Below are 6,380 nucleotides of genomic sequence, written 5' to 3'. Positions count from 1 at the left end.
CCTCGGAAGGAAGGTTGGGCAATCTACTTCCATAGTGATACTGCCTCGGAAACCCAAGGAGGGGTCGCTATGAGTCAGATCTGACTTGATGTCAGTGAGTTTGTTTTTTTGCTTTGGGACGTTATTCCTATGTTTGAAGCAGAGGAATAATAATTTTTTTTTTTTTTTAAGTATTACTCTGCTATATGGAGAATAGACTGTAGGAGGTTAAGAGAAGATCCTTATTAAGGTTAAACCTACTGCCATAGAGTTGTATCAGACTCATGGTGACCCCTTCTTGGGTTTCTGAGGTGATATCACTACGGAAGTAGCTTGCCTAACCTTCCTTCCAAGGAGTGGCTGGTGGGTTTGAACTGCCAGCTTTCTGCTTAACAGTCAGATGCCTTAGGCACTATGCTACCAAAGCTCCTTATGAAGATTAAAGGAAGTTATTTGGTAGGACAGGTGAAAGACTAGTAGAAGCACTGGATGAAAGTTGGACTCGATGAGTGGGACATAAGTTTGTGATGCCTTTGAAGCAGAATTGAACTATTTAGTAGATGACATCAGAAACTGGTAAGTTACATAAAAATATAATTGCCAGTTGTTTTTATTAGCTATCACTCTGAGGAGACAGTAATGGTGAAGAAGTTGGAGGAGGAACTAGAGGAAGTAAACTTATACTCTTGGACAGCAGAAGAAATGATTAATTTCATTTTTCATTCACTTTTCAACAAGTATTTAGTGAATTCTTACTCTGTCCCAGGCATAATTACAGCTCCTATTCTGCTTGAATAAAGACCCAGGAAATGACATTTGATGTTTCAGGAACTGAAGTTGGCTTTCATGCTGTCTTCTGAAAACTGTATATTGAATTTGTTTGTTGGGCCATAATATGAAGATTTGTAAGGCTGTGATCGCAAAGGTGGTGAAAGTATAATTGTAGAAATTATTTTCTCTGGATCACTTACCTTAGAGGTTCCCTGAGGTTAATAAGAAAGCTAGTCTTAATCCATTCAACTTTGCAGATCTTTCTTGAATAGTTATTATAAAGAAGATACTAAGAGGGAACATGGAATGGTATGGTAGAAAGAACATGGCTTCTTTTTTTTTGGCAATTAGTATTTGTGAACCTATATCAATAACTTTTTTTTTTTAAATTGTTATTTGGGTGAAAATTTACAGAACAAATTCGCTTTCCATACAGCGGCTCACCTACACTTTGTCTCGTGACATTGAATGCTGTTTACCACAATGCAACAGCTCCCCTCCCATTTCCTCCCCATAGTTACCTCTTCCCAGTGTCCATCCCTCCATGCACTCCTGCCCTTGAGCAGTCTCCCTGTGCGTACACAGTCCTTCTATTCTCCTACTATTAGAACATGGGCTTTGAGTCAAGGATCTGGCATTCAGATTTACTCGTTTAGTTACTAGCTGTGTGACCTTGGGCAATTTCCTCAGCACTTTCTCCCTTTTTCCCATGGTGTTTGAGGGAATAGAGAAGGATAATACAGTTTCTGCATTTAAAATATCTAAAAGAAGAGGTGAAATAAAGAAGCAGTGATAGTGCAAGCATAGTAAGATTTGCATTTTAAGAGAAGTTCAGAGTCCTTCATTATATTCAAAGAGGGATTCAATTGGAAGGAACTCAAAAGAAATCATGGATGTGCTGTCTATCAAGCTGACCCTTTAAAGGATGAATTTTGGGCAAAGATGAGGGAAGAAGTGATTTTCAGGTGGTGGGAAGCACCAGTATAAGTCTTAATTGTGCTTATGGAACCATGAGTAGCATGTGGAAGGTTGACAAACAGGCTCTTGAGATAGTTTGAGGGTGTTTAGAGCCTTCAAAGTTAGGAATTTATGTATTTCTGAATTCAGGGTTTCTCCAGATGTTTTGAGGAAAATGTCATTATCTTTGTGGTCCAGACTACAGGATCTCTCAAATTTGATTTAGAAGATCCTTTGGCATTCTGGTGGTGGTGCCTAAGGCATTTGACTGCTAACCAGAAGGTTTGGTGTTTCAAACCCACCAGCTACTCTGCGGAAGGAAGACTGGGCAGTTTACTTCCATAAAGATTTTCTGCCTCAGAAATCCAGTGGGAGTCACTGTGAGTCAGAATCAACTTGATGGCAGTGAGTTTGGTTTGGTTTAGTTTTGGGGTAGTAATTTGCCATTCTTTCTTGTGTGAGGCTTAGAATATTTTTGTGGAATACTTTGAAAGTCAAATATAGAAGTTGTATTGAGAAAATATTGAAGTTGTGAAGGATTTTATTTTACTTGGATCTATAATCAATGCCCATGGAAGCAGCAATCAAGAAATTAAACTACATATTGCATTGGGCAAATCCACTGCAAAACACCTCTTTAAAATGTTAAAAATCAAAGATGTAACTTTGAGGACTAAGGTGCGCCTGACCCAAGGCATGGTATTTTCAGTTGCCTTATATGCATGTGAAAGCTGAACAATGAATATGAAAGACTGAAGAAAAGTTGATGCCTTTGAATTATGGTGTTGGTGAAGAATACTGAATAGCCCATGGAATGCCAGAAGAACAAGCAAATCTGTCTTGGAAGAGGTGGAGCTGGAAAGCTCTTTAGAAGTGAGGATGGTCTCATGTACTTTGGATGTATAACCAGGAGGGACCAGTCTCTTGAGGAGAACATCATGCTTGGTAAAGCAGAGGGTCAGCAAAAAAGAGGAAGAGCCTCAAGGAGATGAATTGATAGAGTGGTTGCAAGAGTGGGCTTAAACATAGCAACAACTGGGAGGATGGTCGAGGACTAGACAGTGCTTCATTCTGTTGTACATAAGATGATAGGGTCACTGTGAGTCAGAACTGACTCGACAGCACCTCACCATAACAACAAGGCAAATAGTTAACTGTTAGTGGATTTTGAGAATAAACAGGTGAGGTATTTATTATTTGGCTCCAAGGTGGGAGAATAGTGTAGTTTTTACTTTTTACTTTTTACAGATTAAACTTCTTTTCAGCTGTAGAAATGGGCAAATTACATTACTACTACATGACTGATTTAGGTAATTGCATTAAGCAGTTGAGATGAACTCCAGTGCCAGTTCCCAGAAGAATGGTTACAGCTGTGTAGATTTCACATTTGATGCTAGAATTTGCTTTTAAAAAAAAAAGCCAAAATACTCCCCTCGAAGATACTTAAAAGAAAACTGAAAACAACAAATAAAAACTCAAGCTAATGAAAAGGTCACACATCACACAATATTGAAAAGGGTCAAGAAAACTTCCTTGTGATACCCACCCAGAAATAAATACTATTATAAAGGCTGTTGTTGTTGTTGTTACGTGCCATCAAGTCGGACCTGACCCCTCCTTGGGTTTCCAAGGCAGTATCACTACGGAAGTAGATTGCCCAACCTTCCTTCCAAGGAGTGGCTGGTGGGTTTGAACCACCAGTCTTCTGGTTAGCAGTCAAGTGCACTACCAGAGCTCCCATTTAAAAGACTAGTGGGCCAGTATTCACTGAAAGGCTCTTTGTCACTTTGATTGTCTTGTAAATGTCATGTAAGTATTTTACTAATGCTTGTAAAATACAGAAATTCCTTGTGAAATAATATTGTTTGGTATTGGTTCACTTTTTGTAAACTAGATAGATGACTGACAGCCCACATTCTTTTCTAAACCAAGAAGTTTGGCCCATAATTTGAATATTGGTGGCATGCCATTGTAAACAAGCTTAAAGGGAGCTCTGGTGGCATAGTGCCTAAGGCATTTGACTGCTAACTAGAAGGCTGGCAGTTCAAACCCACCAGCCACTGCTAGGAAGGAGGACTGGGCAACTGACTTCCATAGAGATACCACCTCAGAAACCCAACGAGGGGTCGCTCTGAGTTGGAGTCGACTTGATGACAGTCAGTTTGGGTTTTTTTGTTTTGTTTTGTTTAAAGAGAGTATGACACTGAATTTTGTTAAATTCATTAAGCTTATGTTCACAGTGTATAAAAGACATTGGTTATATTGGTTCTTTTGACTTTATGAAGTATCAAAAAAACAAAACAAAACTCGACCCCTCCTTGGGTTTCCGTGGTGGTATCACTATGGAAGTAGATTGCCCAGTCTTCCTTCTGAGGAGTGGTTGGTGGGTTTGAACCACCAGCCTTCTGGTTAGCAGTCAAATGCCTTTGGCAATACACCACCAGAGCTCCCTGATGAAGTATAGATTGCTATATCTTTTTCTTTAAGAAAGTAAATGGGCTTTAGATCTGAAACAGTGCATCTAATGATAAATAATACTGTGCCCTTTTACTGTAACACTTTGAATGTGATTTAGTACTTTAAAAAATTTTTTTAAAGAGTAGTAGTTTGTTCTAATATAAAGTGATCATTGTGCTCCTAAAAAAAATGCAGTTTCAAAAATAAATACTAAAAATAATTATTTTAATGTATCAAAAGTATATAAAAAAAAGAAAAAGTGTGTGACCAGCACAGTATCACTAAAGGAAAGGAAAACACAGAGAGGTGAACAAGAGATACATACAACAAAGGTAAATACTACTACCTATATAATACTGCACTATCAGTAATGACAAACACTAATCTATGGGTGGATACATAGGTAGACAGGCAAGAAGATCAGGAATGGGTAGGTGAATAGGAATATACATATGACTGTACATAGGTTTGGCAGAGATATCCCCACATACATATTTGTATATGCTCTAAAAATACCCATATACATTGTAGAGCTAACAGGGCAAAGTTAGGATAAATCCTTAGCCATAACCAGCCACCGTGAAGGAGTGAGGCTACTAGGCCTCTAGGCTTGGGACCATGGTCACAGGGGTCAGTCAAGCTCAACTGGTACAACACAGTGCACAAAAACCTTATTGTACATCTTTGGTGAGTAGTGACTGAAGTCTTAACTCTTGGAATGGCCATCTAAGATGCAACTATTGATCTTTCCTTATCTGGAGCAAAGAATAGTGAAGAAAATCAAAGATGTGTGGAAACACTTAGTCCAGAGGACCTATGGACCACGGGAACCTCAGCCTACATGACCCTGAGACCAAAAGAATTAGATGATGCCCAACTACCAGTGCCAGCCACTTGGAAAGGGATCAAAATTGGAGATGCTGGACAGAGTGGGAGAAAAAATGTGGAACAAAATTAAAAAACATAAAAAAGACCAGGATTACTGATCAGGTAGAGGCTGGTGAAACCCCTGAAACTGTGGCCCCTAGTTACCTGTTAGGCCTGGAATTTGACTCCCTCCTGTGGCTCAGCTCTCAGCCAGAAAATAGACAAGCCTACAAGCTGAACAGGTATACCAGGGAGATGTACAGTCAGCCGTGGGTGATCATAAGGGCAACACTTGCACAGGGAGAAAGCTTGGCAAGCAGGAATGTACAGGTAAGAAGGACACAGGCAGGGACTAACCACCGGGAGGAGATGTGAGGAAAGCTTTTTGTGGGGATTGTAATCAGTGTCATAAAACAAAATATATATGAACTGTTGAATGTAAAAAGAATCTGCTTTGTAAAAGTTCACCCAAATCACAATAAAAAAATTTTAAAAAAATCCAAAGGGGGAAAAAAAAGTATAAAAAGATTTTGAAAATTAAAAAAAATAATAACTTATTTTTCTTGTAAGGACTTATATCTTGAGTCCCCTATCTGAACCACAGAACACAGAAAATTTAGTGACTCTTCTCACTTCTCCCAGGGAACCTGAGATTAATTTCCAGATTCAGGGGAAAAGGTTAATTCAATGCATACAGTGAGCATTAGGGCTTAATTCCTTTGAGGAACCCTTTGAAAAGGGCTGCTCTAAACTATAAAGTAATAAAACTGTGAAACCAAACTCTGAAGAAATTCGGCAATTGAGTACATCCAGACAGCTTTTGCTCAAGATCAGTGGCTTTTTCTTTCATATTGCCATTACCATTTCATTAGTGTCTTAAATAAACTTCTATCACATATATTAATCTTACCATCCATTATTAAAACAGATAGTAGAACATAAGGGCTCTAAAGCCATACTCTCAGGATTTGAATATCCTATAGGTAACCAGCTGTGTATCTCAGTTTCATCATCTCTAAAAGGGGGACAGTTATCACAAGTGGTAATTTAAGGGAGATGTTGTTGTTATGTGCCATTTGAGTTGGCCCCAACTCATAGCGACCCCTCCTTGGGTTTCCGAGGCAGTAACACTCCGGAAGTAGATTGCCCAGCCTTCCTTCCGAGGAGTGGCTGGTGGGTTTGAATCACTAACCTTCTGGTTAGCAGTCAAGTGCCTTAAGCACTATGCTACCAGAGCTCCTTTAAGGGAGATGTTGTTGTTGTTGTTATTTGCCGTCGAGTCACCCCAACTCATAGCAACCCCTCCTTGGGTTTCTGAGGCATTATCACTACAGAAGTAGGATTGCCCA

The 6,380-nt window shown here is 39.3% G+C and overlaps 1 protein-coding gene across 1 annotated transcript in view; it reads left to right on the top strand.

Annotated features, from left to right (window-relative positions):
• The window catches only part of USP45 (ubiquitin specific peptidase 45), a 111,319-nt gene that overhangs the window by 38,520 nt on the left and 66,419 nt on the right, over positions 1–6,380 (top strand). The gene's annotated exons all lie outside the window — the stretch shown is intronic.

The sequence above is a fragment of the Orycteropus afer genome, unplaced genomic scaffold, assembly GCF_000298275.1.
Source record: "Orycteropus afer afer isolate SDZICR_OR568_19922 unplaced genomic scaffold, OryAfe1.0 scaffold00087, whole genome shotgun sequence".
NCBI classification, from domain to species: domain Eukaryota; kingdom Metazoa; phylum Chordata; class Mammalia; order Tubulidentata; family Orycteropodidae; genus Orycteropus; species Orycteropus afer.
The sequence above is the reverse complement of the archived record's forward strand: the minus strand, read 5'-3'. Positions and strand labels throughout refer to the sequence as shown.